The sequence below is a fragment of the Oratosquilla oratoria genome, chromosome 34, assembly GCF_046742065.1.
Source record: "Oratosquilla oratoria isolate Oo_2021 chromosome 34, ASM4674206v1, whole genome shotgun sequence".
In the NCBI taxonomy this organism is placed as follows: domain Eukaryota; kingdom Metazoa; phylum Arthropoda; class Malacostraca; order Stomatopoda; family Squillidae; genus Oratosquilla; species Oratosquilla oratoria.
Genome location: NC_134810.1, coordinates 45,466,538 through 45,484,037, shown reverse-complemented (window position 1 = coordinate 45,484,037; position 17,500 = coordinate 45,466,538). Strand labels below are relative to the sequence as shown.

The 17,500-nt window shown below is 44.0% G+C and overlaps 1 protein-coding gene across 1 annotated transcript in view; it reads left to right on the top strand.

Moving 5' to 3' along the window:
• The window catches only part of LOC143018393 (uncharacterized), a 726,525-nt gene that overhangs the window by 417,758 nt on the left and 291,267 nt on the right, over positions 1–17,500 (top strand). The window lies entirely within an intron of this gene.

Below are 17,500 nucleotides of genomic sequence, written 5' to 3'. Positions count from 1 at the left end.
AACATTTTTAATATTTATTACTAAATAATTGCTTCTGACGAAATATTGTATTCTGATTAAAAGAAAAAAGAAATTGTAAAATCTAGGTATCCCATACACCATAGAATGGTTTTCCCTAAACTTTGATGTTTTCTCTGATACTTTTGCATCATAGAAAACGTGAGCTTGTCCCGTCTCTCCCGTAGCTTTTCCCATAGAAACTAGCTTCCTCCTAGCCGACACGTGAAGATTTGAGATGACGTCTCTCTCTCTCTCTCTTCCTCTCTCTCTCTCTCTCTCTCTCTCTCTCTCTCTCTCTCTCTCTCTCTCTCTCTCTCTCTCTCTCTCTCTCTTCCTCTCTCTCTCTCTCTCTCTCTCTCTCTCTCTCTCTCTCTCTCTCTCTCTCTATATATATATATATATATATATATATCTTCTCTATATCTCTTCTCTGTCTCTATCCTCTCTCTCTTTCTTGTCTCTACATGTCTCTCCTCTCTCACTCATTTCTCTCTCTCCTCTCTCCTCTCTCTCTCTCTCTCTCTCTCTCTCTCTCTCTCTCTCTCTCTCTCTCTCTCTCTCTCTCTCTCTCTCTCTCTTTGTCACTCCTCTCGTTTCGTTTTATTTTTATTTCCTTATACGTGTACGTGTGCGTGTTTGTGAATGCTTACTTGTGCGTTTTCGTGCTTGTGTATGCGTGTGTGCGTGTTCGTGTTTGTGTGTGCTCGCGCTTGCTTGCTTGTGTGTACATATGCATGTGTATGTGCGCGTATGCTTGTGTATGTGTATGTATGTGTGCGTGTGTGTGTTTTCGTGCGTGTATCTGCATGTGGGCATGTGTGTGTGTGTGTGTGTGTGTGTGTTCACGTGTGTATACATATGTTCGGATGTGTGCATTTTTGTGTGCGTATATGTTTGCGTTTGTATTTGTGCAATACACAATACATAGGTTTACATGCACTACACATATATTCATAAGCTTACGTAGTTCTTCTGAACAATGGCTATTTGTCAATAGAAAATTAAATATTTCCCTCTAACTTTCCTCTCTCTCCTCTCCTCTCCTCTCCTCCTCACTCCCTTCTTCCTCTTCCTTTCTTCCACGGATCAAGCCACTCCTTTGTTGTGTGACGTCACGCCTTGATGGACAAATTTCGCAGTTTTGTTTTCAATATGTATTTTTAAAAGGACCACCATCTGCACTTACGTCGTTATAGTCCAGATCGATCAAGAACTTTTTTTTTTTTTTTTTTTTTGTCAAAACAATGAAATTTATGAAAAAATAACAACGAGTGACAGATTTGTGTAGTTATGATATACCATGGGTCCTCTTCCTTCCCTTCCCCTACGCCTTCCCCTTCCCCTCCCCCTCCACCACCTCCTCCTCCTCCTCCTCCTCCTCCTCCTGCCCCTCCCCCTTCCCCTTCCCCTTCCCCTTTTCCTTCCAATATCTCTTCCCCTTTTCCTTTTCTTTGTATTTCTCCTTTTCATTTCTTTGTTTTCCTTCTCCCTTTCCCATCCCTTAACCTGTCCTATTCAATCCTCCTATTCATTCCCACTCCCATTCCATTCCCATTCCCATTCCCACACACACATTCTGTTCCCCCATTCCACACTACCGCCTCCTCCCCTTCCATCCCTCTAATCCCTCCACAACCTCTCCCATCAACCTCCTCCTCCTCCTCTTCGGCACCACAGCCCTTCCCCTAGGAACGCACTGGTCACGTGACGCGTGACGGAGTGCCGTGACCCACGGCGACGGAGGCACTCCCTACGTCACGCGGTCCTTGGCACTGTGACGTGACACGAGGGGGACGTGGGGGGAAGGGGGGAGGGGGAGGGGGAGATCCTCGAGGAAGGACGAAATCGAAGAATGAGGTGACAGATTTAGGGACCAAAGGAGAGATGAAAGGGGAATGAAACGCACACGTACACACGCACACACACATACACACACGCACACACACACACACACACACACACACACACACACACACACACACACACACACACACACACACACACACACACACACACACACACACACACACACACACATACACACACACACACACACACACACACCGATACAAGAACAGTGCTATTCCATCCATTGTTTGCACAATAAACTCATTGTAATACTTAGACTAGGCATATTACTCATATAATTACTGTATTGTATCATTGTCAGTGTATCACTGCTATTTCAATAAACCTATTATTATTATTACACACACACACACACACACACACACACACACACACACACACACACACACACACACACACACGGTTCGACGTAGCATTGGTAGCGTTTGCAACCGCCACTCTAGCGGTACGAGTTCAAATCCCGCCCAGGGCTGAAATTATTTCAGTATCGCTACGCTGCGTGCCGTTACTCCAACTGTCGTGGGCGGGGAGTTGGATGTCTGCTTATAAGGTCAGAGCATTACCCATAGATCGGTTGTATATGAGCTCTGAGCGCTCATCCGGGAGGGTAACATCTGTCGATTACGAGTCCTACACGTGATCCAAGGCCAGGGTGAGTCACACATACATTCACACACAAACGCACACACATACACACGTACACACACACACACACACACACACACACACACACACACACACACACACACACACACACACACACATATAAGCGTATTCCGTATCCATGTATGTAGTCATAATATACACATACAGTATGTATATGTATGTATGAGTGTGTGTGTGTGTGTGTGTGTGTGTGTAAATTTTGTTGAGGTCTACACTGAGAGCATTGTTTAACCAACATGAAGTTCCCTCGGTGTATCTTATGAGAGTTTGAAGGTTGATATTCAAGGTATTTGTAAGTTCCACAAAGTTCTTTTTGTTAATCCAGACATCTCTCGACTCAATCAGGGCTCATCTTGTGTTCTTCGGGAGGCGGCAAAGGTCCTACGCTGGGTTCTTTGGAGAACTCAAAACGTCATTTCTTGAGAGAAACAAAGGACAAATTAGAACAAACAAGTGTAGTATTACAAAGGGTTACAAAGGCGGAGCATGCCGACAGGAGACCTTTTAGTCCATAACTAGGTCGGATGGAAAAAAAAATAATAATAATAATAATAATGATAAATAAATAAGTAAAAATATAATATAATGATAGAACGCTGGCTTAACAAAGATAGCACCTTTTGTAAGAACTAGTATATTGGACATAATACCCCCCGAGACAGTCTACATTTCACGCACCGGTCATTAGCGGACAAATAACCACATTGGGGATCACACCTGGACAAAACCCCACAACCACACATCCCCCGGACATTGTTCCACGTAACAACAACTGACGCTAACCACCCAACCCCATCCCACCCAACCCCACGCCCTAACTCTTACCTCAACTCAGTTACTCAGTTTGAATCTTTAAAAAAAAAAAAAAAAAAAAAAAAAAAATAGCTTGTTATCCTTTAGCATATTTGGCATAGAACTCTTCCTGTCAATTGATCTGCCCGATGATGGTTGTATGTAGCAGCCGAAAAATCGATATTGTATTTTATGGAATTTTCGGCAGTATATCATAGATTTTGGTAGACTTGTGTTTAATCATTAGACCCCCTAGAATATAATAAGACCACGAATCGTATGGAAAAAATGACCTAGAAAATCGTTGAAAATGGTTTAGCCCTGGTATTTGTGTGTATATATATATATATATATATATATGTGTGTGTGTGTGTGTGTGTGTGTGTGTGTGTGTGTGTATGTGTGTATATATATACAGTATATATATATATATATTATATATATATATGTATATATACACGTATATGTGATTATATGTTTGTACGTGTGTGTGTATGTCATGTGTGCATGTGTGTGTGTGCGTGCGTGTGCGGGCTTGTTTACCTTCATTTCCGGAGTTCCCTCAGGCCAGCGGACTTCTTTCTCGCTCTCGCTCGCTCCCGAAGTCAAGTGCAAAGAAGCGTGAAGGGACTCGGACTCGGAGGACGACGACGGCGCGGTTCGGGGAGGAGGAGGAGGAGGGAGAGGAAGGAGAAGAAGGAAAGAGGGGGAGGAGAAGGGAGGAGGAGAAGAAGGAAAAAGGGGAGGAGGAGGAGGAGGAGGAAAAGAAGGAAAGAGGGGAGGAGAAGGGAGGAGGAGGTGGAAAAGAAGGAAAGAGGGGAGGAGAAGGGAGGAGGAGGAAAAGAAGGAAAGAGGGGAGGAGGAGGAGAATGAGGAAAAGAAGGAAAGAGGGGAGGAGAAAGGAGGAGGAGGAGGAGGAGAAGAAGAAGGAAAATGGGGAGGAGGAGCAGGAGGGATGAGGAGAATGAGAAGGAAGAAAAAGGGGAGGAGGAGGAGGAGGAGTAGGAGTAAAAAGAGGAAAATGAGAAGGAAGAGGACGATAAGGAGGAAAATGCGAAGAAAATGAAAAAACGGGAGGCAGAGGAAAACGAGGAGGAGGAAGAGGAGGAAAACGAGGAGGAGGAAGAGACGGAGGGACGGAGAAAGGAGGTAGAGAAAGCAGCGAACGAAAAATAAAACAAAGAATATGAAAGAAAACGCAAAGAAAACGGAAGAGACTAAAAAAAAAAAAAAAAAAAAAAAAAGATAAATGGATGACAAGGAAGAGGAAGATGCAGTTTACCATCGGTTCTATCCAACTCCGTGGCACTGCCGTGCCCGTTTCTTCGTGAAATTAGAAAATTATTATAAGATTTGTTTTAATATGGTCGTCAGCTACTACCGTCCCGGAAGAGAGCTCAGAGCTCATATATGAGCGATCTATGGGTAATGCTGTGATCTTACACGCACACACACACGCACCCAACTCCCCGCCCACGAGATCTGGAGTAACGACTCGCAGCGCAGCGATACTGAAATTATTTCAGCCCTGAGCGGAATTTGAACTCGGACTGCCGTAGTAGCAGCCGCGATCGCTACCACTGCGCTACTGTGTGTGTGTGTGTGTGTGTGTGTGTGTGTGTGTGTGTGTGTGTGTGTGTGTGTGTGTGTGTTCGCATGCCTATCCGTGTTTTGGAGAGAGAGAGAGAGAGAGAGGGGGGGGAATGGACATGTAGATAGAGGTATAGAGGTAGATATAGAGATAGATATACGTAGATAGTGGTGGATAGGTAGAGGTAGTTGTGGGACACACAAACCTAAAGAACTCATCTGGCGTTAGACAGAACAAAGTCATTAAAGTCTCCCCCCCCCTTGGTCGAGAAGCGAGGAACCTCGTGACCTCAGGTCAAGTACAAAGCCTCGTAGGGCGAGGTCACGACGAGGTCAAAGGGTTGCCTTCGTCAGTAGGGAAAGTAGGAAAGGGACGAGGGAAAGACGAATAGGGAAATGTAAGGGTAGGGGGGGGAGGTAACGGGCAAAGGGAAGCTGGTTTAGGGAAAAGGTGGCAAGAGGGAATAGGCAGGGACATAGGGACGAGTTTAGAAGAAGAAAATCGAAGACCAATTCGGTGAAAGAAAGTAAGAGGATGGGAGTTTGTTAGGTTTGTCTATTATTTGACTTTACCTGTTTATGTATTTACTAATTTTGTTTATTATTATCTGTGTTATTATAATTTTTATTTATTATTATTATCATTGTTATTATTATTATTATCATTATCATTATTATTATTATTACTTTAGTTTTATTTATCTATTTATTTATTTATTCATTCATTTATTTATTTATTCATTTATTTATTTTTTTGCATCCGACCTAATGATGGACCAAAAGGTCTCCTGTCGGCATACTCCTTTGTATAAATAAAAAAGAGAGAGAGAGAGAGAGAGAGAGAGAGAGAGAGAGAGAGAAAGAGAGAGAGATAAGCAAACAAAACGAAGAGGTAGGAGACGATTGCGTGGGTGGGGCTCCCCCTCTCCCCCCCCTCCCCCGGGGGACCCGTAACGACCAATTTGTTGTTTATGACTTCCCATGACCAAAATGGAAAATTGAGTGTCCGCGCCCCCCTCCCCCCACTCTCCCCCCTTCCCCCTTCTCCCCCCTCCCCTCAAATCTCCCCCTCTCCCACCCTCCTCTCAAGGGGTTAGGCTGGTGGTCTTGCAGCGGACCTTCAAGGTTGAAAACTTTCACTTTCATTCCCTAGTTACTGTCATCCTCCCCTCCCCCACTCTCCCCCTATCCTCCCTCCCCCTGTCCTCCCCTCTCCCCTTCCCCCACTCTCCTCCCCCTTTTCACCCCCTCCCCCACCCTCCTCCCCCTTTTCACCCCCTCCCCCACTCTCCTCACCCTTTTCACCCCCTCCCCCATTCTCCTCCCCTTCTCCCCCCTCCCCTTCTCCCCCTCCCCTTCTCCCCACTCCCCCACTCTCCTCCCCTACTCCCCCCCTCCCCTACTCTCCCTCTCTGCTCCACTCTCCTCTCCCCTCTCCCCCTTCCTTCTCCCCCTTCCCTCTCCCCCTTCCCTCTCCCCCTTCCCTCTCTCCTCCCCCTCTCACCCCTCCCCACTCTCCTCCCACCTCTCCTCCCCTCTCTTCCCCTCTCCTCCCCTCTCTTCCCCTCTCCTCCCCTCTCCTCCCCCTCTCCTCCCTTCTCCTCCCCCTCTCTCCCCTCCCCCCACTCTCCTTCCCCTTTCCCTTCTCCCCTCCCCCACTCTCATCTTCCCCTCCCCTTCCCCTCCCCTTCCCCTCCCCTTCTCCTCCTCTTCCCCAACTCTTCCAGCCCCTTCCTTTCCCTTTCATTCTCCTCTTCCTTCCTCTTCTTATTCCCTTCCTATTTCCTTTCTAATTTTCCTTTCCCTTCATTTCTCCCTTCCCTTTCCTCCCCTTCCCTTCCTCTTCCCTTTCCTTTTTGTTTTTATTTCTTTGTTCTCTTCTCTTCCTCTCTCCTTTTCCCTTCTTCCTCCCTCTTCTCTTCTCTTCCTCTTCCTCTTCCTTTCCCCTTCGTCCTCCCTCTTCTCTTCTCTTCTCTTCCTCTTCCTCTTCCTTTCCCCTTCTTCCTCCCTCTTCTCTTCTCTTCCTCTTCCCCTTCCTATCCCCTTCTTCCTCTTCTCTTCCCCTTTCTTCCTCCCTCTTCTCTTCTCTTCCTCTTCCCCTTCCTTTCCCCTTCTTCCTCTTCTCTTCTCATTTCTTCCTCTTCTCTTCCTCTTCCCAACTCCCCGTCATCCTCTCCTTCCTATACATAAGAACATAAGAACGAAGGAGACTGCAAGAGACCATAAGGCCTATACTAAGCAGTTCCATACACTCCACCCCTTTTCTTCCCTCCTCCCCTCCCCTCACCCTCCCACTAACCCTACTCCTTCCCTTCTTTTCTTTCCCCCCAACGAGAATCCTTACCACCTGTCTCCCCCCCTTTCCCCCTTCCCCCCTTTCCCCCCTTCCTTCTCCCCCCCTACATGTGGCCCAGAATGGGTGGGCGGGGGAGGGGAGATAAGGAAAGAACACTTTTGGGGGGAAAGGGGGAAGCCAAGCGGAAGAAATGGGAGAAAAGTTGGGAGAGGTTGGGAAACGAGAGGTCAGGGTGGGAGGGGGAGGGGGAGGGGGGAGTGGAAGGGGTACTGAGATAGTAGGTGGAGTTGTTTCTGTGTGTGTGTGTGTTTGTGTGTGTGTGTATGTGCATTTGGAAAGACGTAGAGTGCAGGGTGATCTAATAGAGGTGTTCAAGTGGATCAAAGACTTTAACAAGGGTGATGCAAACAAGGTCATCATATCAAAACAACAGGGCAGGACTCGCAATAATGGGTATAAACTGAACAAATTTAGATTTAAGAAGGAAATAGGCAAGAATTGGTTTACTAATAGGGTGGTCGATGAATGGAATAAACTTAGTAACCATGTAGTAAGCGCTGAAACTATCAGTTGTTTTAAGAAACGATTAGACAACTTTATGGATGGGGATGACAGATGGTGATGGATACGGAGTTGCCTAGTGTAGGCCTTATGGTCTCTTGCAGTCTCCTTCATTCTTATGTTCTTATGTGTGTATTTGTGTGTGTGTGTATTTGTGTGTGTGTGTGTGTGTGTGTGTGTGTATTTGTGTGTGTGTGTGTGTGTGTGTGTGTGTGTGTGTGTGTGTGTGTGTGTTTACCTAGTTATATCTTACAGGAAATGGAGCTATGCTCGTGGTGTTCCGCCGTTGTATCTCGCTGTGTTTAGTTTGCACTTAAATTCGTGTATGGTTTTTGCACACACTATTGTTTTGTCTAGATGTTTCAGTTGTGTGTGTGTGTTGTGTATTTGTTTGTGTGTGTGTGTGTGTGTGTGTGTGTGTGTGTGTGTGTGTTTGTTTGTTTGTGTGTGTGCGCGTTTGTTTGTGTGTGTGTTTGTGTGTGTGTGTGTGTGTGTGTGTGTGTGTGTGTGTGTGTGTGTGTGTGTGTGTGTGTGTGTGTGTGTGTGTGTGTGTGTGACAAGAATGGCAGACATGGACGGTGAGAGAAAGTCAGAGTTGGGGAAGAGAGGAAAAGAGGAAGAATGAGATCGGAGGCAAGGAAAGAGAGAGAGGGAGAGAGAGAGAGAGAGAGAGAGAGAGAGAGAAAGAGAGAAAGATTTTGGGGGTGGAGAAGTGGAGGGGTGGATGTCGGGTGGACTGGAGGAGGGAAGGGTAGAGGAGAGTGTGGTATGGATTTAAAAAAAAAAAGAAAAAAAGTAAATAGATAAATAAATAGATAAATAAATTAAAATAAATAAAAATAAATTTGGAGTTTCCAAAAAATATATAATAATAATAATAAATAAATAGAAATAGATAGAAATAACAAAAATAAATTAAAATTTGATTGTAGGCATGGAAAACCCAACCCACCTAACTGAATAAAATAGCTTGTTGTCAACAGAACAAGGCTTATGCACTGTTCTACGTATCAAAGAGGAGTCAATGTAATTATCCTTATGGTGGTATTCTTAAAAAAAAATATTTTCTTATATAAGTCTTATATAAATCCTTATAAGGGAAATATTTATATAAGGAAATATTTTTTTAAGAATACCACCGCAAGAATCTTACGGTGGTATTCTTAAAAAAATCTTTCCTTATATAAATCTTATATAAACTCTTGGAAGGGAAATATTTATGTAAGGAAATATTTTTGTAAGAATACCACTGTAAGATTCTTGCGGTGGTATTCTTAAAAAAATATTTCCTTATATAAATCTTATATAAATCTTTGGAAGGGAAATATTTATATAAGGAATTTTTTTTCAAGAATACCACCGTAAGATTTTTATTGTGGTATTCTTAAAAAAAAAAAATTTCCTTATATAAATCTTATATAAATCAAAAGGGAAAGGTTTACATAAGGAAAGATATTTTTTAAGAATACCACCGTAAGAATCTTACGGTGATAATCTTAAAAAAATCTCTCATTATATAAATCTTATATAAATCCTTGGAAGGGAAAGATCTACATAAGGAAAGAATTTCTTTAAGAATACCACCGTAAGATTCTTACGGTGGTATTCTTAAAAAAATCTTTCCTTATATAATTCTTTCCCTTCCAAGGATTTATATAAGATTCATATAAGGAAAGATTTTTTTTAAGAATACCACCGTTAATCTTTCCTGTGTTAAGCTTAATCCTTAATCCCCACGAATTAACCCGTTTAATTAAGATTCTTTTGCTTAACCGAATGAAATCGTCAGGTGTTGGGTAGAAAAGAATCTGTAGGTGTCATTGCTGAAGATCCTGGGAAGGAGGAAGTAGGAAGGAGGAAGGAGGAAGGGGAAAGGAGGAAAGGGGAAGGGAGGAGGTGGAAGGGGGAAGGGGAAGGAGGGGGTGGAGGTGGAAATGGGTAAGGGGGAAGGAGGAAGGGAAAGGGGGAAGGAAGGAGGAAGGGGGAAGGAAGAAGGGGGAAGTAGGAAGGAGGAAGGGGGAAGTAGGAAGAGGGAAGGGGGAAGGAGGAACGGAGAAGGAGGATGAAGGAATGGGGAAGAAGGAGCGGGGAAGGAGAAAGGGGTAAGTAGGAAGGGGGAAGGAGGAAGGGAAAGTAGGAAGGAGGAAGGAGGAAGGAGGAGGCTAAGAAATAATAATGTATAATGGAAAATATTGCCCCGGCCCGCTAATGCAGTCTCCAATGACCTCTCAACTCTTATTTACAACTTGTCTTGTGTGTATTTGTGTATCGGCACTGACGTAAACATAAACACGCCCACGCCCACGACCACGCCCACACACGATTCAGAGGTCGAGATGGGGGAGAGCGTCTTTTGCCCTCCATCTTTCCCTCCCTCTGGGGGGCTTGTGTCCCTCTGGGGGGCTTTTGTCCTCTGGGGGGCTTTTATCTTCTGGAGGGCTTTTGTCCTCTGGGAGGCTTGTGTCCTCTAGGGGGGCTTGTGTCCTCTGGGGGGCTTGTGTCCTCTGGGGGGGCTTGTGTCCTCTGGGGGCTTGTGTCCTCTGGGGGCTTGTGTCCTCTGGGGGGCTTTTGTCCTCTGGTGGCTTGTGTCCTCAGCGGGGGGGGGCTTGTGTCCTCTGGGGGGTGTTGTCCTCTGGGGGCTTGTGTCCTTTGAGGGCTTGTGTTCTTTGGAAGGCTTGTGTCCTCTGGGGGCTTGTCCTCTGGGGGGGGCTTGTCCTATGGGGGGTTTGTGTCCTCTGGGGGTCTTGTATCCTCTGGGAGCTTGTGTCCTCATGGGGGGCTTGTGTCCTCATGGGGGCTTGTGACCAGGGGGCTTGTATCCTCGGGGGAGCTTGTGTCCTCTGGGGTGTTTGTGTCCTCATGGGGGTTTGTGTCCCCTGAAGGGGGGCAAAACGTCAGGTCTTCTAGTCCCTTATCTTTGTTTTTGTGAGGGGAATGAGGGAAAAGAGGGGAAAAGAGTGAGAGAAAAGGGGAGAGAGTAGTGACGTCAAAAAGTGATAGAGCCAGAGTAAGGGGAAAAGAGAAGAGGGGAGAGAGTAGTGACGTCAGAAAGCGATGGAGTTAGAGTGAGGGGAATGAGGGAAAAGAGGGGGAAAGAGTGAGGGGAAAAGAAATGAGGGGAGAGAGTAGTGACGTCATAAAGCGATGGAGTTAGAGTGAGGGGACTGAGGGAAAAGAGGGGAAAAGTGAGGGGAAAGGGGAGAAAGTAGTGACGTCAAAAAGTGATAGAGCCAGAGTAAGGGGAAAAGAGAAGAGGGGAGAGAGTAGTGACGTCAGAAAGCGATGGCGTTAGAGTGAGGGGAATGAGAGAAAAGAGGGGAAAAGAGTGAGAGAGAAAAGAAATGAGGGGAGAGAGTAGTGACGTCAAAAAACGATAGAACTAGAGTGAGGAGAATGAGGGACAAGAGGAAAGAGAGCGGGGGAAAAGAGAAGAGGGGAGAGAGTAGTGACAGATTGATAGTGATAGAAAGAGATAGATTGAAGATTTGAGAGGAAAAGAGGGAGAGCGTGAGGCAGGAGAGAGGCGGCAAGGGGAGAGGGAATGTGGAGGTAATGTGGAGAGGGAATGTGGAGGTAATGTGGAGAGGAGGTGAGAATGTGGAGAAGTGAGAATGTGGAGAGGAGGTGAGAGGGAATGTGGAGGTAACGTGGAGGAGGTGAGAGGGAACGTGGAGGTAATGTGGAGAGGAGGTGAGAGGTAATGTGGAAAGGAGGTGGAGGTAATGTGGAGAGGAGGTGAGAGAGAATGTGGAGAGGAGGTAAGAGGGAATGTGGAGGTGATGTGGAGAGGAGGTGGGAGGGAATGTGGAGAGGAGGTGGGAGGGAATGTGGAAGTGATGTGGAGAGGAGGTGAGAGGGAATGTAGAGGTAATGTGGAGAGGAGGTGGGAGGGAACGTGGAGGTAATGTGGAGAGGAGGTGAGAGGGAACGTGGAGGTAATGTGGGAGTGTGGAGGAAAGGAGGATGGAGTGCTGGAGGGTGACACGAAGAGAATGGAAGGGCGAGGCACCTCTATAAGGCACAGGGTGGAGGGAGGGACTCAGAAGCTTCGTAAAGAATGTGGAGGGAGTGGAGTGGAGAGGACGTGGAGGAATATGGAGGTGAGGGAGAGGTAGTAAAGGCGGGGTAAGGTGGGTGTAGACGTGTGGAGGTAGATGGAGGAGGAGGTATGTGGAGGACGAGGTGGATCGAGGAGGAAGTGGATGGAGGAGGTAGATGAAGGAAGAGGTAGATAGAGGTGGATGAAGGATATAGATGGAAGAGGTAGATAGAGGAGGAGGTAGATGGAGGAAGAGGTAGATGGAGGAGGAAGTAGATAGAGGAGGAGGTAGGTGGAGGGGAGGTAGATGGAAGTGGTACATAGAGGAGGTAGATGGAGGTAGACGGAAGAGGAGGTGAGTGGAGGAGGTAGATGGAGGGTGAGGTAGACAGAGGTGGATGGAGGAAGAGGTAGATGGAGGAGGTAGATGGAGAAAGAGGTGGGTTGAGGAGGAGGTAGATGGAGGAGATAGATGGAGGGGGAGGTAGGTGAAGAAGGAGGTAGGCGGAGGAGAGGGTGGATGGAGGGGGAGCTAGATGGAGGTGGAGGTAGATTGAGGAGGAGGTGGATGGAGAAGGAGGTAGATGGAGGGGGAGGGGGAGGGAACAGGAGGTAGATAGAGGGGAAGGTAGACGAAGCAGGATGAGGTAGATGGAGGAGGAGGTAGATGGAGTAGGATAACGGTGAGGGGTGTTAGTAGGGGCAGCGATACACGCCCAGTTTTTTTATACGTAACTGTACAATCGCAAGCAGAACTTCGTTGGTTTGATTCTAGTTGTGACCTCCTCCCGTTAACCTAAGAGAAGAAAATCGTATGTACTGACGGAGTTTATATAATAACAATGATAATAAGAACATAAGAATAAAGGAGACTGACGGAATTTATATAATAACAATGACAACAATAACATAAGAACATAAGAATAAAGGAGACTGACGGAATTTATATAATAACAATGACAACAATAACATAAGAACATAAGAATGAAGGAGACTGGCGGAATTTATATGACAATTAATGACAACAATAACATAAGAATGAAGGAGACTGCAAGAGACCATAAGGCCTACACTAGGCAGTTCCATATCCATCACCACCTTTCATCCCCATCCATAAAGTTGTCTAACCGTTTATCAAAACTACCGATAGTTTCAGCGCTCACTACATGGTTGCTAAGTCTATTCCATTCGTTGACAACCCTATTAGTAAACCAATTCTTGCCCATTTTCTTCTTAAATCTAAATTTGTCCAGTTTAAATCCGTTACTGCGAGTTCTGCCCTGTTGTCTTAATATGATGACCTTGTTTGCGTCACCCTTGTTAAGAGTAACAATAACAGTAGTTGATATCAATACCAACAGCAACAAGAACAACGACAACAAAACCAACAGAAACAACAAAAACAACCAAAAACGACAAAAACGACAACAAACAACAACAACAAACAACAACAAAAACTACAAAAACAAAAACAAAAACAACAACAAAAAGGACAACAACAACAACAACAACCATCTTGTCGTCACTTCCTCTGGATGTCGCAAATATGTCTGATGAAAATGTAAGAATTTTGACGAAGATAAGGAAACTGGCATCTTGTGTCATTACCCATTATCAGATAAGGAAATTGCAAAATTGTCGGCGAACTTTAAGTTCCACTTCCACATTGTAGACGCAACTCCTCTCCTGTGAAGGACACCGTACATCTAAATAAAATCGAGAGATATTAACCAGAATAAATGAGAGCAAGTTGTCACTTGTTAAATCATTTATTTGTTTATAGACTTGTTCGTGTATGTTTGTTTGTTTATTTATTTCATTATCTATTTATTTAATTGTTTATTGTTATTGGTTGATTTTATCTATTTTTATGTTCATTGATTTATCTTTTATTTATGAATAGAGTTACACAAAGTATGATAATATAAAGAGTTATTTGTACTGCTACATTCTCATTATAACTGTCTTCGTTTTATTGTCTATAAATGCATTATTAGTGTTAATTTTTCATATTTCTCTTAAACACTTGGTGGGGAGAGCTGCTGCTGCTGCTGCTATTATTATTATCATTGATATTATTATTATTATTATTATTATTATTATTATTATCATTATTATTATCATTATTATTATTATTATTATTATTATTATTGCTACTATTATTATTGCTATTATTATTATTGTTGTTTTTATTTTTATTGCTATTTTTATTACTATTTTTATTACTATTTTTCTTATTATTTATTGCTATTTTTATTATTATTTTTGTATATATATATACTTTTTTTTCGGGGCGGGGTGGGGGGTGCTAGCCTCCCTTTAGTCTCCCCCATTTATGCAGAGGAGCACCAGATGAGGGTTAACAGGGGTTTAGCTTAATCCTTCTTGGTTTTCGCACGGGGGGTTAAGGCGATCCGCACGAAGAAGCCGAATCGGGGACAGACGTCAACGCGGTCTCGAGGCTTATAAGGAAAGGGAAAGGGACCACAAACGCGGAGTCAAATGCATTGTTTATTTAACAGGAGGAGTCTCTCTCTCTCTCTTTTCTCTCTTTTCGCTTACTATTTCTCTCTCTTTTCTCCGTCTCTCTCTTTCCTTCCTCTCTTTTCTCACTTCTCTCAATCCCTCTCTCTCTCTCTCTCTCTCTCTCTCTATCTATCTCTCTCTTGTGTGTGTGTGTGTGTGTGTGTGTGTGTGTGTGTGTGTGTGTGTGTGCGTGCGTGTGTGAATAAGAGTAAGTGTACATTTGTGTGTGTTTATGCATGTGGTTGTGCTTGTGTTAATAATTGTGCGCGTGAGTGTGAGTGTATGAGTGTGTGTGTGTGTGTGTGTGTGTGTGCGTGCGTGTGTGTGTGTGTGTTGTGCGCGTGAGTGTGAGTGTATAAGTGTGTGTGTGTGTGTGTGTGTGTGTGCGTGCGTGTGTGCGTATGTTTATCCAGTTAAATCACATAACCGTATACATGCATGCATGCATGCATACACACCTACAAGCATACATGCATACATATATGAATGCATACATGCATACGTGTATGCATATATACATGCATACATGCATACGTATATGAATGCATACATGCATATGTGTATGCATATATACATACATACAAGCATGCATACAAGCATACATGCAAGCATACATACATGCATACATACAAGCATGCATGTATATATCCATCATTCTACCCCGTCGTCTTCGTCAATCCTTGATGATCAAGGATTACATTCATCCTTCGCGGATTGTTCCGACACCACGGGAATGTAAGGAGGAGTCTTCGGCAGCTGGCGCATGTGGAGGGTGAAGGAGTACCTCGTTCAGGGGCAGAGTTCTTCTCGAAGTTCTTCTCGAAGTTCCCCACGAACTCGCCGATCGTTTCCGGTCTTCAGGAACGGTCCTTCGTCAGGGTGTTGAGGTCATTGTCACCGAACTCCCCAGTGTTGCTATCGTTGACGTTATCGGCTGGAAGGGATGGGCTCGGTGTCATCTCGTCGATTCTTATGGCTTACAAGGGGATGTGCGCGCACCCGCGCATACACACACACACACACACACACACACACACACACACACACACACACACACACACACACACACACACAAATATATATATATATATATATAATATATATTATATGTATATACATATGCATACATACATGTATATATACAGTACATACGTACAACGCACACACACACACACACACACACACACACACACACACACACACACACACACGCGCGCACGCACGCACATACACACACACGCACGCACATACACACACACACGCGCACGCACGCACATACACACACACGCACGCACATACACACACACACACACACACACACACGCACACACACACACACATATATATATATATATATATGTATGTATATATATATATTATATATATATACAGTACATATATACATACACCACATATATACATACATGTACAAATGTATACATACGTACAAACATATATGCACACACTCGTTCTCTGCTGTTGAGTGTGCAAATCATTCTTCAACCTCAGTTCGAGTGGTCTTCATCAAGACTTACAAAGGATTTTACAAAGAGAGAGCATACCGACAGGCAACCTTGTGGTCTATAACTAGGTCGGATGCGGAAAAAATAGATAAGTGGATAGAATAAATAGATAATGACAAATAATAAACAGAAAAATAATAATCTATAATAAATGAATAGATAATAGAAATAGATAATTGATAAATGAAAATAAAACAAATGGCAAGTATCACAGCATATTGCTAAGGTGTTTATCTAAATGATTCTTAAAGCTTCGAACTGTGCTACATTGCACTGCCTCTGCAGGAAGTTTATTCCATTCATTAACTAAGCGGTTGGCGAATTTGTTTCTACCCAGTTCCAAATTAAATCTACTTCCAGACAGTCTGAAACCATTATTTCTTGTCTGAATCGGAAATGACACAACTCGTGAATATTTCCATTCTAAAATCAGAAGACTGTATTCATCTCTAAAGGTCCCCAAACTTTTTGGGCTTAAATGAATAAAATTGTCTAGCGTCAGCAGAGAGGCTAAGGTTTTCAAAGGATTACAAAGGAGGTACATGCCGACAGGAGACCTTTTGGTCCATAACAAGATCGGATGAAAAAAAATATATATATATATATATATATATATATATATATATATATATATATAATATATTGATAATAATAGTAATGATAATGATAATACAATTAATACTGGCGCCAGCCATTATAACATATATAAAGCACGCCAGTTTGCTAAAAGAGTTAACCAAGAAGATCATAACCCTTTCCAGATGGTGTTAACCAGAATAGAGTCTGCCGAGTGCGTCAGTGTAGCGAAAAGGGTTAGTTAGTTAAGATGGTTTGCTAAACAGAAGAAAGAGGCTAAACTCAAATCACCTCAATTTGCGACGGGATTGTGATGGAGGTACGGCTATTTGGCTTACTCATCATTCATCTCCCTCATCTCCTCCTCCTCCTCCTCCTCCTCCTTTTCTTCCTCCTCCTTTTCTACCTCCTCCTTTTCTTCCTCCTCCTCCTCCATTCCTCCTCCTCCTCCTCCTCCTCCTTTCCTCCTCCTCCTCGTTCTCCTCCCTCACTTCTTCCTTCTCGTTCTCCATCGTTTCTTCCTTGTCCTCCTTTTCCTCTTCCAGCTTTTCGTCCTCCTTTTCCTCTTCTAGGTTCTCCTCCTCCTCCTCCTCCTCCTTCTCCTCCTCTTCTTATTTTATTGTCTTGGTCTTTCCTTTTCTTCTGTCCCTCCGCCACATGATGTATTGACTGTTAGGCTTAGCCAAGTCAACATTCCTGGGCACTTAAGTTACTACCCCCTATGGACCACGGTCACGCATGATACCTTTGTGACTGTCGACTAACTTCCGCTGACGGGGGAAATACTAATCACTTGATTTTTACAATCATCTTTCTACCACTCGTTTGTGAATCGACTCCTCAGACATGTTCCGTATTTTGGAATAAATACGAAGGGTTTCAGCCTTTTTTTTTTTGTTTTCTCTCTTTTTTTTTTTTTTTTTTCTTTCTTTACTCTCCCCATACCTCTTCCTCTTCCTTTTCCTTCTCCCATACCTCTTCCTCTTCCTCTTCCATCTCCCATACCTCTTCCTCCTCTTTCTTCTCCCATACCTCTTCCTCCTCTTCCTTCTTCCATACCTC